This window comes from Acanthaster planci, linkage group LG15, assembly GCF_054643075.1.
Source record: "Acanthaster planci isolate LZ-2023a linkage group LG15, COTS_SCS, whole genome shotgun sequence".
Classification (NCBI taxonomy): Eukaryota; Metazoa; Echinodermata; class Asteroidea; order Valvatida; family Acanthasteridae; genus Acanthaster; species Acanthaster planci.
In genome coordinates, this window is record NC_141791.1 from 3,310,924 (window position 1) to 3,325,396 (window position 14,473).

The 14,473-nt window shown below is 43.1% G+C and overlaps 1 protein-coding gene across 2 annotated transcripts in view; it reads right to left on the reverse strand.

Annotated features, from left to right (window-relative positions):
• LOC110984512 (metabotropic glutamate receptor 1-like) overlaps positions 1–14,473 on the reverse strand; it is a 69,579-nt gene that overhangs the window by 54,876 nt on the left and 230 nt on the right. Inside the window, exon 1 of one of the 2 annotated variants that reach the window (XM_022244774.2) lies at positions 10,756–10,995. The exons of the other annotated variant lie outside the window; for it this stretch is intronic. The gene's annotated coding sequence lies outside the window, so the exon portion shown is untranslated. Of the gene's footprint in view, positions 1–10,755; positions 10,996–14,473 lie in introns of those variants that run through there. 2 annotated transcript variants of the gene reach the window in all.

A 14,473-nucleotide genomic window follows, 5' to 3' on the forward strand; every position in this document is an offset into this window, starting at 1 on the left:
ATTGTGCCTCTTTGGACGTGGCACCAAACAAAGCAAAAGTATAAAATCGTCCATCAGACCACTATCCCTTCCTCGCGGATGCCATTCTCTTTTATCATCCATCCCATCCGCTCCATGGGGATGGTATTCTCGTTCGTTTTAATGGAGTTCTTGAAAAGTACTAGTCACTCGCAATAGCACAGCCATTGATTTATAATTATCTTGTCACGTAGCCTTCGATTCATTGTAGATATGACTTGTTTTGAAAGCAATTCAAAGATCAGTCCCGATAGAGTGTATCCATGTGTCGGCCATCTTGGCTCAAACGTTTGGTAAAAAACTCTTCATTTTGAAAACCTGAGAGAGAAAAAAGCAACAACATGAAAATTTATAAAGTCGTGCCAGTTTTGTTTAGAACAATTTGACATTTGTGATAGATTACATCTAGGGGACATATATGTTTTAAGCCACGTGAAATCAAACTGAGAATGAGGTTAGGAACCCCCAAAGTCTGGCACCACCCCATACAATAAATTACATTGAATATAATAGATTCAGGGAACAAGACGAAAAATGGTTTCCCACTGAATTCGGTTATTACATCACTGCTTCATGTAGTCCTCTTCTTTCGCTTATCCCCGTCAGGATACGTGGACGTCTAATTTCACGATGCCAGTTGCAGGAAGATCAGGAAATGAGGGTATTCCTTTCAAAAATTCTGCCCGTCGCACACTATCAAGCGCGACAAACCATTTTGGTGAGAAACTTTCATCGTTTCCTCGGGGCTTCCTGCTCTGTATAGCCATTCCAATACTTCATTACTTTCATAGAAACCGCTAGGTAAGACGGCAGGTGCCACTCCTTTTGAAACATTCCTCGCTGCATTAATGATTTGAAAATGTTTCCCGCATAATCAGGAAACTAATTTCATGAGTTAATCAGACAGCGGACGTGCGAACAGATGGCACCCGGGAGCACCGTTCATACTTTCCCACAGAAAATGATGTCAAAACAAAGTCTTGACAAGGAAACGATACTTTGCGCAAGCGCCTGCCTCTGTCATCGATGAATCAAATTGTCGGCATGTACCAGAAAAACTTTCATTCTTCTAACTTTTTCCTGGACTACAATAACTGGCGATTACAACTGTGAATAGATTGCTTTTCTCAAACTCGGGCATTGGGCAAGACCGGTCATAAAACTCAGACTACTTGAATGGGGTTTTTACTAACTCGACGAAAGAGGGGCACAGCGAATGGTGTGAGATCTTTACTTCGACAAAATTAACAGACAATTAAACGACCTTTCTCGGTCATCCTAGCCCTTGAGTTCTGGTTTTGCCAGCCATTTTAATGGGGGCGCTATATATGTATGTCTGTGGAACTGCTCTGTTGTGGGGCAGTGAAAGAGCTCCACGACTGTAGCTTTGAGCCGTTCGCGAACGGACCGAGCAAATGCAGGCGTTCAAAACAAACGGGACATCGCGCGTAAAACGTAACAGCTGTGAGAAAGATTAGGCGATTGTTACTCAGAAGCACAAAATGCCCACTTGGGCCAATGTGTCACAATACAACAACGCGCTCCAGGCTTCGTAAAGGGGAAGGGTCGAAAAATAACTGATGATTTGAGGCAAACGTGGCCTTATTTCAACTATACAACGAAGCTATGTGAAAAGAGAATCTTTCACAGCTACCACAAGGTGCACTTTTTTCGACCATAGAACTAGATGCATCGTTTCTGCATAATAAAGTTCGATGTGCGTGAAGGCCAATTATATTTTTCTGGGCCGAGGTCATTTTTACTCATACTTTGTCCATATGGAAAAACAGTCAAGTTATTCAACACAGTAACTACCGGTAAATACACGTATATACTTTTTGAATGTAAAAGAGTGAAATAAAGGACTAGGCATTTCAGAGTAAAAAAAAAAATCACTCTGAATTAGACTGAAATAGTTTGAAAAAAAAAACCTTTTCAGTGGACACTCGATTGAGATTTGACCTATTAAAGTAAATCACTCAAATTCGTCTGGTCCCAACTTTCAGTCTGAGGAGTGAATCTGCAATCTAATGGAGTGAACATTCAGTCTGGGGAATGAAGGGAGCGTATGCCGTTAACCTTCGTTCGTTACTGTCGACAAATGCTTCAAACATTGCACTTGTGTCGACGATCACACAACAACTACGACAGTTGGCTTTAAGCAAAACCTGTACAATTACCGTCCCTTGCGGGGAACTACTGCAGAAGTAAAAAGGGAGGTTCAGTTTTCCCTGTGTACACGTCTCGAGTTTCCTCACATGTTATGTTAATTAATTAAAAAACCAATTTCTATAATTCCAAACATCTCATTTGTCAGACCGGACTGTTTGTGTAGCTTCCAAACCACGAGCATCGCACGTGGACAGGATGTGCAATTACTTTTTTACCACTCCACATTTTTCCGAACCTATTCCTCACCAATTACTTGAGCTGTTAAGGTTCGTCTGAATTATTGCACTTCGTCATTTCTGGAACCATTCACATTTCGGCATCTGGATGTCGATTTTCAAGGTCACAGGTTATATTTATGTACATACCGCATGGCAAACCTGCTATGGCAACCATCTACTGATGCAGTTTTTACAGCACCGTAGTTTTGTGCATAGCTCACCGAATAATATAATCATATTTGTTACAGGGCTTTATATAAAACTATTTCTGCAAGCTTGTACGCCGTCAACCTCGAATATTTATCCAGTGTTTGCACACAATATTAGCATATTAATGATTCCTGGCCACAACGCCCTTGGACATTCCTGTACCTACACCCAACCGACCCGACCACTCGTCATGCATAATACCATTTTGCCGATATTAACCCCTCATTATCCTCGCAAATTGCTCCCCGTAATGTCGGGCCGCTTGCCGAGCACGCGGGGGGGGGGAGCGATCCGGAGCGAGACGGTCCGGGAAGACTAGAAACAATAGCGGGGAACGGCAGTAGCTTGAAAACGCATCACACGCACGGTTTGAGGCCATCAAAGCTACCCCGTCTCCCGAGCAGCCGACGGGCGACACAAAACAAAACAAAACAAAAAACAGGGGTTTAGCGTGAAAACAACTGTCGAGCAAGAGTGATGCCTCGCGTGCTCCTTCACGAACGGTCCATAATGAGAAACTCTCTGCCCAAAATGATCTCTTACTAGTATACTGTTATGAGAAGTGCTTCTTGCACGCTTAAGCCTGGTTGGATATATAATTTTCTCATCGAAAGTGCAGAGACACCTCCCAGTGCGTTTGGTTGATTGATTGGTTACACACATGAATGTTCACGGGCCTGTTTGACCCTCCTCACTCTCCAAAACACGAAAAACAGTTCTCCAAATCTTGCTGGTATCTGCAACAAAACTAGCCGCCTGGATGCTGACAGGCGACCGTCGAAATGCAGGATTACCTGCGGCTATTTGCCGTTGTAACTTGCTCTAATGTCGCATTCTTTTTATCGTTGTGAACTGTTTTAACAAGACAATCTTAATTGCAAGGGCGTAAACTTAACTTCAAATTTTTCACCGGTTGCAGCGCCCTAAAAGATAAAATCCTGAAAAGTTTCTTTTTTCTCATCTTGATACAATTTTGGACGGAAGAGAAGGGTTCTATTTCCCTTAATTGGCCTTCGGCCTCGGGCAAATAGAACCCTCTTCTGGTCTATCACAGTCCCTTGGGGAGCATAGACGGGCACCACTGACCTCTTTACCATTGTATGTGTAAAATACAGACAGGCCCATTGAGTGTCTTGATTTCTCTCCTGCCAAATGACTTCTATAAAATACCGCAGTTCACATTAGTATCAACACTATTACCCGACTGTCCTACAGGCTTGCGTCGGTCAGCTGGCCACAAGGGAAACATGATGATTACGGTGTGTTGTAGCCGAGGTTCAGTTCTGATCATGAAGAATAGGACGGAGCATTTCGCACTCGACATGGTGGTGGCTAGCACTGCGCCGGTGCTCGACATACATTCTGTGGGGTTTCGGTCATTAAAACGACGGAGAGGCATGTACAGACATGAAGCACTTGTGATCTGACTGGAGCGTGCGGCTCCTCTCTCAAAGGCAAAATACACCCTTTTACGCTGGCACACGGTTCTACTTTCCGAGTGTCAAGCATAAATACTTGTCACCTGTCACTATGTCCTGTAGCCGTCGCGTATCGATTCTTCTCACACTTCAGATAAAAAAAAAAAAAAAAAACCATCAGGTCTCCATTCATAAAAGCCGCCGATGTGCCGTTGGGAATCGATACTAGTTGCCCCGGCTTTTGAGTCCACTGACAATCTTCCCGCGGCATTGTTTGGCGAGGCGCTGCGCTCACTGTTGCACTGTTCTTTTGGAAGTTGCTTAATTGCTGTAATTCAAACGGGACAGCGGGTGGGCATGGTATGACCAGACAGGACTAACAACAGAGCCATTTGAACGGCATGCCAAGTGCCTGGAGGAACCGCTAGGGAACGAGTAATTCCGCTCAAGCACACAACTCAGCAGACCGTTTCAATCAAATAAGAGCATGGGTTTGTCTTCCCGTCAAAGCGCTCCATTTTGTTTATGTCTATCGCAATGTAACAATTGAAACTATTCATTCGGATGGTAAGTCTTGGAAATATATTGAACGACACACTCACGACGTAAAATAGAATTTCCCCTCACAAGAAAAATCCAACTCGATTCCAAGATCAACGCATGCGCACCATGACGCACATCATTTATTCAAAAGAACTTTTCGGGGGGGGGGACACAAAGATAATCCAAGGAGACTTCAATCAGATCCTCGCAGTAATTTGTATCGCACACACCCACTCCTCTGGGTCCTCATACGTAAAAGATAACATGTACACGGTTCGAAACACAGTCTTAAAACAGAACCTCTGAAATATCGTTCACTAGTAAACGTGCACAGAGAAGCAAAACCTCTCTTGAGTGGTTTAAGACAAACTTGACTTCGCTGTCTAACCAGTAGGGTAGAGATTTTCTCCACCACCTCCGTGCACCAATGTTGATAGTTCCAACAGTATGACCTTCCATTACGGGGCAGCCATCTTGCTTTTCTACCACTTGAAGCAATGTAACCAAACTGGGGCGGGAAAGAAAGTAGTCTGCTCCCTTTTATCAACATGTGAAGTTGTATTACTGTTGTGAATGGGTCTACAGGGAACAGGACAAACATGGCAGCATAGCTGGAGGTTGCCAGGTTGAATTGTGCGATTACACATTACTTGTGGCCGATTGGCTTTCGATCGATGTTAACCAACAGAATGTTTCCGTCAGTGATCTTTTCCATTGTAGCAGCCTTCAAACTGGGTCCATCAAATCAAATCAAATCGAATCAAATCACCCCAACCAAACAAAACAACACCAGAACCCCCCCCCCAAAAAAAGAATAAAAAACCTGATCGCGTGGGATTGGCACGAATTCATCTTAATTAAATCCCGCTACATTGAAAGCCACCAAGACTTGGAAGTAGACTGAGTCACCGCTATAGCGCTCATGTGTTTCTTTTGTGACAAATCAGGGACTACATGCATTGCATTGGATGTGATGTGGACTATTGGAGTATCTCCAAATGATCGTCTCCTTGACAACGAAGCGAAGAGATACTGTGGAAAACGGAAAACAAGTCCGAGCTGAGTGTGGTAGTAGTCACATCTGAGAACCATTTCTATCACTCTTTAATTTATTGCAAAGAAGAACAAGCCACGTCTTTTCATCTCGAAAATGACTTGCAGTAATATGAGAAAATATTAGCCAGACGCTTCACTCGTGATGTCGCATTGGCTCATTGCATTTCCGTTCCATGTATCCAGAATTATTTAACATCTCGTTCTTAGTCCTCGGGCATGATTTGGAAACACAGACCGCGTCCGAATCAGCTTTTATGCGGCTACGGCTACGCTTTGTGCTAATAGCGCGCTACAGTGACTGGCTGGGTAGCCGTAGACAATTCCCATTTCCGACGTGGCCAACACGTCTAATCTTTAAACTGGCGCCTGCAAACTATGTTACACGGTTAACAATCGTACAACTTAAATCGATTAGCATCAGAGTTCTTCGAGAAGACAAAAAATTTTACTCAAATGACTTAGATTGACGTAAACGGAAACTACTGTGGCTGCCTTTGGTGGTAGTCTTGATTCAAGGCTATAGATTCGCTGATGAACTGGACTGATGCAAGAATATGGAGTGATCCTCGTGCGGGATTTACACAAAAAAAACCTACAACTAACCACCGTAGACTTTCCAGCAACAACAACAACAAAAGAACAAAGTGCGCAGAGGGTACCGACACAGGCCTAACCCTAACGAGGTTCGGCCGTGCAATTTAACTAAAAATATATTTTTTCATAAGACAGGCTGGAATGGAAGTCGAACTACGGCAACCGCGTAAAAACCTTTCAGATCCTGGAATTATGACATTTCCTTTCTCTCTGCATTCTGGCATTTGCTGATTTGTCCGAGAGGCCAATCCATTTTCATCTTTATGGACGCTGGCATCAGCTGAGCACATCACATTTTTATCTTGGTGCATCTTGAGTGATATGATGCTGTTAATGACAGAGATGACGCGCGTGGGCCCACGCGGGTTTCGCGGTGTTTTACGACGTCGAGTTTAACGTGGACCACGCTTGGGGGGGGGTTCAAGATGTAACCAAGCACCGAAGCACGATGGTTCATGTATATACCAGGCACGACTCTGGGACAGAGGGGTATCCCCCCCCAACAAGTCCAATCTCTATACACACTACAGCCTAATGTCACTTAACACCACCCCCCATGTCTGAAAAGAATTCCTGAGATATCAGTATAACAATAACCAACACAAAGGAAGGGGGCTCTCTGTCCCATAGTTTGCTTCATATGTGATGGTGTGTGCGCCTTTTTATTGGGGTCAATAGGCCGCATGGATTGTAAAGTCACGCGCCACTACATAAATAAACAGGTGCACTTAAAGAGCGCACAATAATGGGACTTCATGCAATTTTGATCTCGTCTATTAGCGCCCTGTAGCTAGGGTGCAGTCTACTGATTCAAGTGAGAATATCTGGCCAGCTCATTAGCATAAAAGTGCCCCCTAGAGCATCTTTTGAAAAAGGAGATTTTTTGGCCCCCAAAATGGTGAGATTGTATAAATCATTGACAGGATCAACTCCCTGGGTCTATGAGCTTTCATGTGAGAGCAGAATGGCTAAAAACTACGGTTGAAAAATGGTCCCAAGTGCCTGAGAAAGTTGAGGGTTGTCACTTGAAAAATGGCTGCAAGCAGACTTAAAAAAAATAACTTTTCGGGGGGTATTTTGTTTTGTGGGAATAATCAAAATGTAATTGGTAAGCCCCCCCCCCAAAAAATGAAAAGAAATTGGAAGATTAGGGACCATACAATTAATTCGTGTTTCCGAAATCTCAGGGATGTTGGTATGCATGTTATTGGGCTCTGAACAGTGCTGATATTATACAGTTTTCAATGGGGCTTGAATTGGTGGACTGGACCCTGTAATTCTGTAAGTAGAGGGCAGTAGTTTTTCACTACAATATTACAACTGGTTCAGGTTCAACCAACGATGCCAATCAGAGGCATTCATGCTTTCACAAACGCCAATTTAATGTACTTCCCGTCGCTGGGCTATATAAATATCATCTTGGAGTTTTTATGTTTAAATGTGAGAGGAATCTATTACCTTCTTCACTTTGTAATCTTTTCACAAAGAACTTAGATATCCATCGGTACTACATAAGAAATTCAACTATTGCATTTTTATCAAAAGTTCTCTCTATTGTAAGGCATCAAGGACCAATCTTTTGGAATAACATCTTCCCACTACCCCCTATCTACCACTACTAACATCCGCCACTACCTCAAAGAATTCCTCCTAAAAATACACTTAAACTATTTAATGCTTAATTAAGCGAGTTGTATCTATACTAGCTTAATTATTGTTTAAATGCTTCGCTCATTTGAATGATAAATTGTACAAGTTAAAACTGTTCTGTTTTCTTTTAGTTCAAAGTGTTTTCTGTCATACTTATGCCTCTTTCCTCTTTGAAATAATAATCTTTAAGTTTTGCTGCTCTTTTTTTCATCGTATTTAATTGTATATAATGGGGGCCTGGCCTACTACAAACGATAGCTTTCTGCCAGCCTCCACTCTTCATCATGTGAATTAACCAATGTAATTTTATGTCACAACAAGATAAATGGAAATAAACCAAACCAAACCAATCGTATTACACAGAGTACTCACAAAATAACCGACATGACCCTTTTAATCTTCCGAAAATCTCTAACGCCCGGGAGCACCATTATGTGCTCTCAACATTTCGGTTAGATTTTATATTCAATTATCCATACTTATTACAACATTTCCAAAATAAGCATGATGCTAAAATGGACGAGTTGTCTGAATTCCAACAGCGCTGTCGTGAAATATCACCACGAGACCTGAGGATCCGATTGCGGGCGACGTTTTCGGTTTCCAATTTCAGTGAATCGACTTAGGCTATTTAACTGTCACGTGATGGTGATGGCCCTGATTAAACTGGACATTAAAAAAGTCTTCAAACTGACACTGCCCGTCAAAGCAACCGAGAACCGCCACCATGAGACCGGTTGGCCTACTAATGAATTCATGTAAGACGACTCATCGATGCAGCACCTAAGCCGATTTCTTGTCCATTTCACGGACGGTTTGTTCCTGTACATAGATCGATATAGGAACCACGGGACTGTCAGCTTGCCTCCTGGGCGTTATGCATGCTCGAACGCACGCCTCGCGCCAATACAAGTACTATAATTATGTTGTATACGGGGAAATACATTAAACTAATTAGCGAGGGGCGTTTTTCAGATTTAAACCGGTATTTAGAACCCTCCGTAACAAGATTACACCGTAAAGGCCCGTGCTACCAACACCATCGCGGCATTCATCCGCTGTGAATCTGTGTCCATATCCGGCCGATACTTAACAACGGCGAAAGCATTTTTTTTCTTGGAAAAAACATGTCATTTTCGTTTCCAGTGAGCCCCGCTTGATTTTCAAGACTCCTGTTTTTGGCAAAGTGTAGCACGCAAAAACACGCAGTCCCATGGAACATTTTCGGCAGCAGTTCAACTCGTGCGAAACACGGCAAAAAACCTGCAGGTAACTACTCGCGAAACAAGCAGCACGTACCCTTTTCAAAAACCACCCACACGCTATCGTCATACACTCCGCACGAACTCTGTCCTGAAGACTGTACAAGACCAACGTAGCAGGCCCGGAATCCAGTTACTCCTAACGATGCAAGCTAAAAATTGCCGCCAAACTGATGAATTCTCGTCTGCAGTGTACGCATTAGGTCAATTCCACAAATATTCAAACGCACAAGACCCGTCTTCCAGCAGTTGCAATTAAAGTTTGGACGCAACTGCACCGATTTCGTCATCTTAAATAGGTACTTCTGAATAAAGTGGTTGGCATAAGAAGTAAATCGTGAACTGAATTGTCATAAATAAAAATAAATACACTCGACGTACAATGCCACAAATGCGCCGTTCTACTATTTTGTGTAATTCACATTCATTATTCATTCACCAGTGTGAATTCTAACCGAAACCATTATCAACAAAACGACGCATGCGCCACGTGCCGGGATTGAAGAGTTTCGTGTCCAAATGTACGATGTTCCAAGCATTTGCGAGTCCCAATGAAATTGACAACAATTGTTTATTGGTGAATCCACGTAGAAAATCACTTCCTTGACGGGGTCTCGCTCGATATGATCAGTTCGCACGTCTCAGAATATATCCCCTATTAAAAGATCTCTGTGTTTTCGAGTTTAGTGCTCATCTTTCCCACCGCTTTAATAATTGGACAGATGAAGTGACAAGTGCCACCAAGGGCTATCTGAGACCGGACTCCGAGATTTCAAGGAGCCCGGGACCTGTCGTGGGTGTCTCATTTCAGTAGTTGTTCCCTAACGACAATTTACGACCCACTGCCCGCAGTAAGATCGTTTCCACTTCGAAATAAGGGGTAGAAATGCCGCCTTTATGACCGCTGTGGATGGTGTAATGACCATTATTTATTGCCTAATCGTTGAATTGGTGCACAGGAAAAAGAGGTAAGGTTTTGACCGGCATTCGTTTCAGCCGCTGGGTGAGTATGGTGCATGTATAACTATAGAGTTACAAACCCATGCTCCATTAGTAAAACAAAAGTGTGTTTTCGCAAAAACAAGTATAACAATCTAACACTTCAACGTGGCTTAGCAGCGAAAAGGAGGAATGCATGTAAATATAAACATGTTTAAAAAACAGTTTGCGAGAAGCCCTTCTAACTTTATTATCTTTTATTAACTTTTATTATCCCAAATATTATACATATAATATTATTCGCAAGATGTGCAGCAGTCGGCTTAAATAATCTGCTGCACGTTCGGAACAATGCTTATGAATCGTATGCCGGGCGTATCTACCTATGTGGCCAGTATGTCCACCTAACTAGACAATAATAAACATTTCCATGGTTTTAGAGACCCAAATCTTATTGAAACATATTCCGGTATCACTATTAAAAAATAATGAAATCATAATTTTTTTTCTCTTTCTGTTCGCAAATGGTGGCCACAAGCACTAAGGTTGCTGGTTTGTTGTTTTTGGAATAACAATATTAACCAACACTTGGCAACAGTCATGCTGAATTGAGCAAGATCGTTCGTAATTGACAATGTACTACCCAGGGAGTTAGCATTAAATAAGCCTACTCACCAACTGCCTTACGGTCACACACAATTAATGGGATGAGTACACCCGTGTGCCGGGAACAAACGGCCAACAGTCGTATCATCCACCGGTAAGGTACAAGATTGCATCGATCGAAATGTGCCTCGATCCCCACCGGGTGTACGGAACAAAAAAACCTGTACAGTGACTCCAATCGGCTTTCGAGCACTCGATCGTCCGCGCCCCGCTGCCGTCGCGTCCCCATACGAAGTCTCACTGCGCAGCCTTCTCGAGCTCAGCTCCCCGTCACCCCCTAAAACCAACCTCTCGATTGAAAGTTCCTGCGGCGACGGAACCAGGCAACGTGGACTTGTTTATGGCAGGGCGCATGCGCGTGAAGCTCATCATACCAAGTCGTCGCCCGTGGGAAGGGGGGGAAAAGACAAGAAAATGGCAAGCACAATGTTATCATGTACCGAAATCATTTCTGTGTTGTCGCCCGCGGCAGAATTTTCCTTAATGAATTCATCGATCCCTTCAAACGCTTTCCATTCTAATTAAAGCACCTATAGCCCGTATGTAGAGTCGGGGTCAATCTTTTGCCATTTATGGCACGACTGATTATGGCGCAACGAGATTTGATGAATGCACAGTGCGTTATTATTAGCGACGTCCTCTCGTTTGCACAAAAATCTTTCGCATTTTCTGCTCAACTCACGCGTGATGGATAGTGACCACACACGGAATAATGTGGGATATGGCAGAAACTTAATTCAGTAATAAAACCGGTATTTACACAGCAATATTTTTACTACAACCCTTGCAAATGCACTGGGCTTTGTGTATCAATTAATCCCGTGTTCAGGCTTTGTTTTATTTTAAAAGGTATTTTCGAACCTTTCTCGTTTCGTGCTCAATGTGAATTTCCATTTCAACCGTAACACTGTGGTGTTATTCAAGGGATAAAATAACAATATTGTATTGATTTGTGCCAAAATTGCTCCATGTTTTTATATTTTTATGCCTTAAATGTTTTTCTTTTGTGATTCATTGTTTAAGTACATGACAGTTAGCCAACAAGCAACCCTTTTAAATGTTTTCAATGAGTAAATTTTGGGAAAACGGAGAAAGCTATAAACTGAGCGGTTCTTCCCTACATGACATCACAGCAACAGCGCCCTCAGTTGCGTATGCCCTTAATCACTCGATACGTTACCGGGAGGATTCCCTCCTCCCCCCCCCACACACACACACACATTTAGGTTCTTATTTCCATCGAGCGATGAATGGCAAATCATTACACGAGTGCGTCAGTATCACCACTACGATGTTTTCCTAAATGTCAGCCATGTCACACATAATGAAACTTGCAAACAAGTGCAGTAACTGTCCTTGTGCTCAAGACCAACTACATTTCTGGCGTCTGCATTAATTTTTTTTTTTTCGGAAATAGTACAATGACAGAAATGGCGCACTGTTTCTGGCAACACATCACACGATGACCTCGCGCCACGCCGCCCTTTGCCCGCCATTCGGCAGCATCACTGTGAAGGACGAGTGCGCTGATAGTGATCAAACCAATTACGAACGGAAACTCGGGACAACTCCACAAGGGCTAAGACTGGCTTATGGACAGAGGAAAAACACGATTAGAATGGTCAGCTGATGACACTGTTATCAAGTTCGGCGGTGGAATGCAAAGTGTATGTTCTGGCCGTGAGTTTATTGGTATTTTTATCCGGCGCTGATGTGAGATCGAACATCGTTCTTGTTGATTTTGCTGGTGAAATATACCGAACGCTTCTCAAAATTTTAACACAGTAAATTCTTCTCTTGATTTTGTACTGAGGACCAGCGATACTTTATCGGCCACGAGGAGGCGAAAATACGACTGTGACGTAGGAAGAGGAGAACCTTAAGTGACTTCATCATACAAGCGAACTCGCCACTAATGGCACATTTCCCTTAGATGAGCACTCAAGTTGCGCGTTACCTTCCGGTTCCATAGTTCCATGCAGATCTTTGTGCAGTGGGCGTGGTTTGAACTGAAGTGACGTCAGAGTTACGAGCCAGATGAAGCTTTTTTTTCTATGCTGTTGTGGACCAAACAACGCAACACTCAAGCCCCATTTCTATGTCACAAGTGTGGAAGGCTTCGATTAAAACAACATGACACTGTTCCCGCAACAGCAGGGGGGGGGGAGGAATCTAATTGTTAGCTGCACGTCATGCAATCATCCCTGCAGAAAACGAATGTGATATCGGTTTATTGTGCCCCAGATGGAAATCTATCATCCTCGGACGTGGGCTGCCGGCCGGCAGCTGACAATCGTGACGACGAAAGGTCAATCCGTATGAAGGGGGAAAAGGATGGATTATAGAAGTCTGCTAATTGCAAAATTGCATTGAAATGACTGGGTAAGAGCTCTCCGCACCGGTACTTGATTTGGCAGCACCGATGGGCACATACAAACAAGGCAGGTATAGTCTCGCTTCGGCCGGGCGCGGGTGGTATAGTTGAGAGGTAATTAGTGAAAGACCGAGTGCTCATTTTAGAGTCGTCGTTTCGGGGACAGTGATTAATCTACAGTGAAAGAAAAGCAAATTCCTAAAAGGCAAACAACCGGAATGGAGGCTGTGTCCACTCTGACATCTTCGCTTGCAGGTCGCTGTCGTCCTCCGTGTGCTACGTGATTATCACCGCCTTTCGGATGACATTTCACGAAAGGAAAAGGTCTACTTCAGCTCCAGATTTGCAGAAACAATGCCAGGATCGGAGGGAAGCGCAGAAAATGGCTGCTTGGATGTGAAATGACGGCCGTGTCCGAATAAATTGGCTACGACTTAAAATTAAACACAACTTTAAGGAAGGTGGCTACAGCCACAACTACAGAATCGTGCGTAAGTCCAAGCCGCCGCAAATAATTCCAGCAAAGTCATGCGGGCCTATGTAATGGAAGTATAGAACGAATTCCTCACAGTGGAAAACAGCCAGAATTTACACAGAATGAAAGTGTTGATTTCATGAAAAAACTTATGATACAGAAGACAAAACAAAACAATATCTATGCAAAGAAATGATTTATTTGTCGCTGATATTTATATATCAACCAGCAAGTAAATGGAGTCTTTACCCGGTTGCAAATATTGTCACTACATTAACTCCTAAAAAAACTACTTCCAGAACTGTAAGGTTTATACAAACCTACAAATAACTATGTACAATCTTGCATAAACACATTTGGCTCTTTCGACCGTGCCAACTTACTCTGCCATCACAGCTATTTGTGCAACCAAATTTCATACGTGCCATCTTGGTGAAATTAGATGTCGGACAGGGAGGTTTATTCACCTTATATCCTCTTTAAAATGGTGAAATTCTTGAGCATTTTGGCCATCCACGCTACAGAAAATCAGCAGCAACTTAGAATCGCTGTTCAGCTGCATGAAAGCTTGACAAATGGCAACAGATCTCCTATCTTTCCCTTCTTGTCTTCCTGTCACCAACAGATGAAAGCCACACTGTGATTGATCCAATTTGCTTCCGTTCCAATGGCCAAATCGTAGCTTGGCTTTCATTTGGATGGGGTCAGGAAAAACGAGAAGGCATTGTGTCGCACAACTATCTGTGATGGCTGAGTGAGTTGGTACAATCGAAACAGCCAAAATTTGTTTGTGCCCGTTTGTACATAGCTATATCAGCGAGGTGTGTATAAATCTTACAGTTCTGGAGGTACCTGAAAACAGTGCCATCACTTTAACA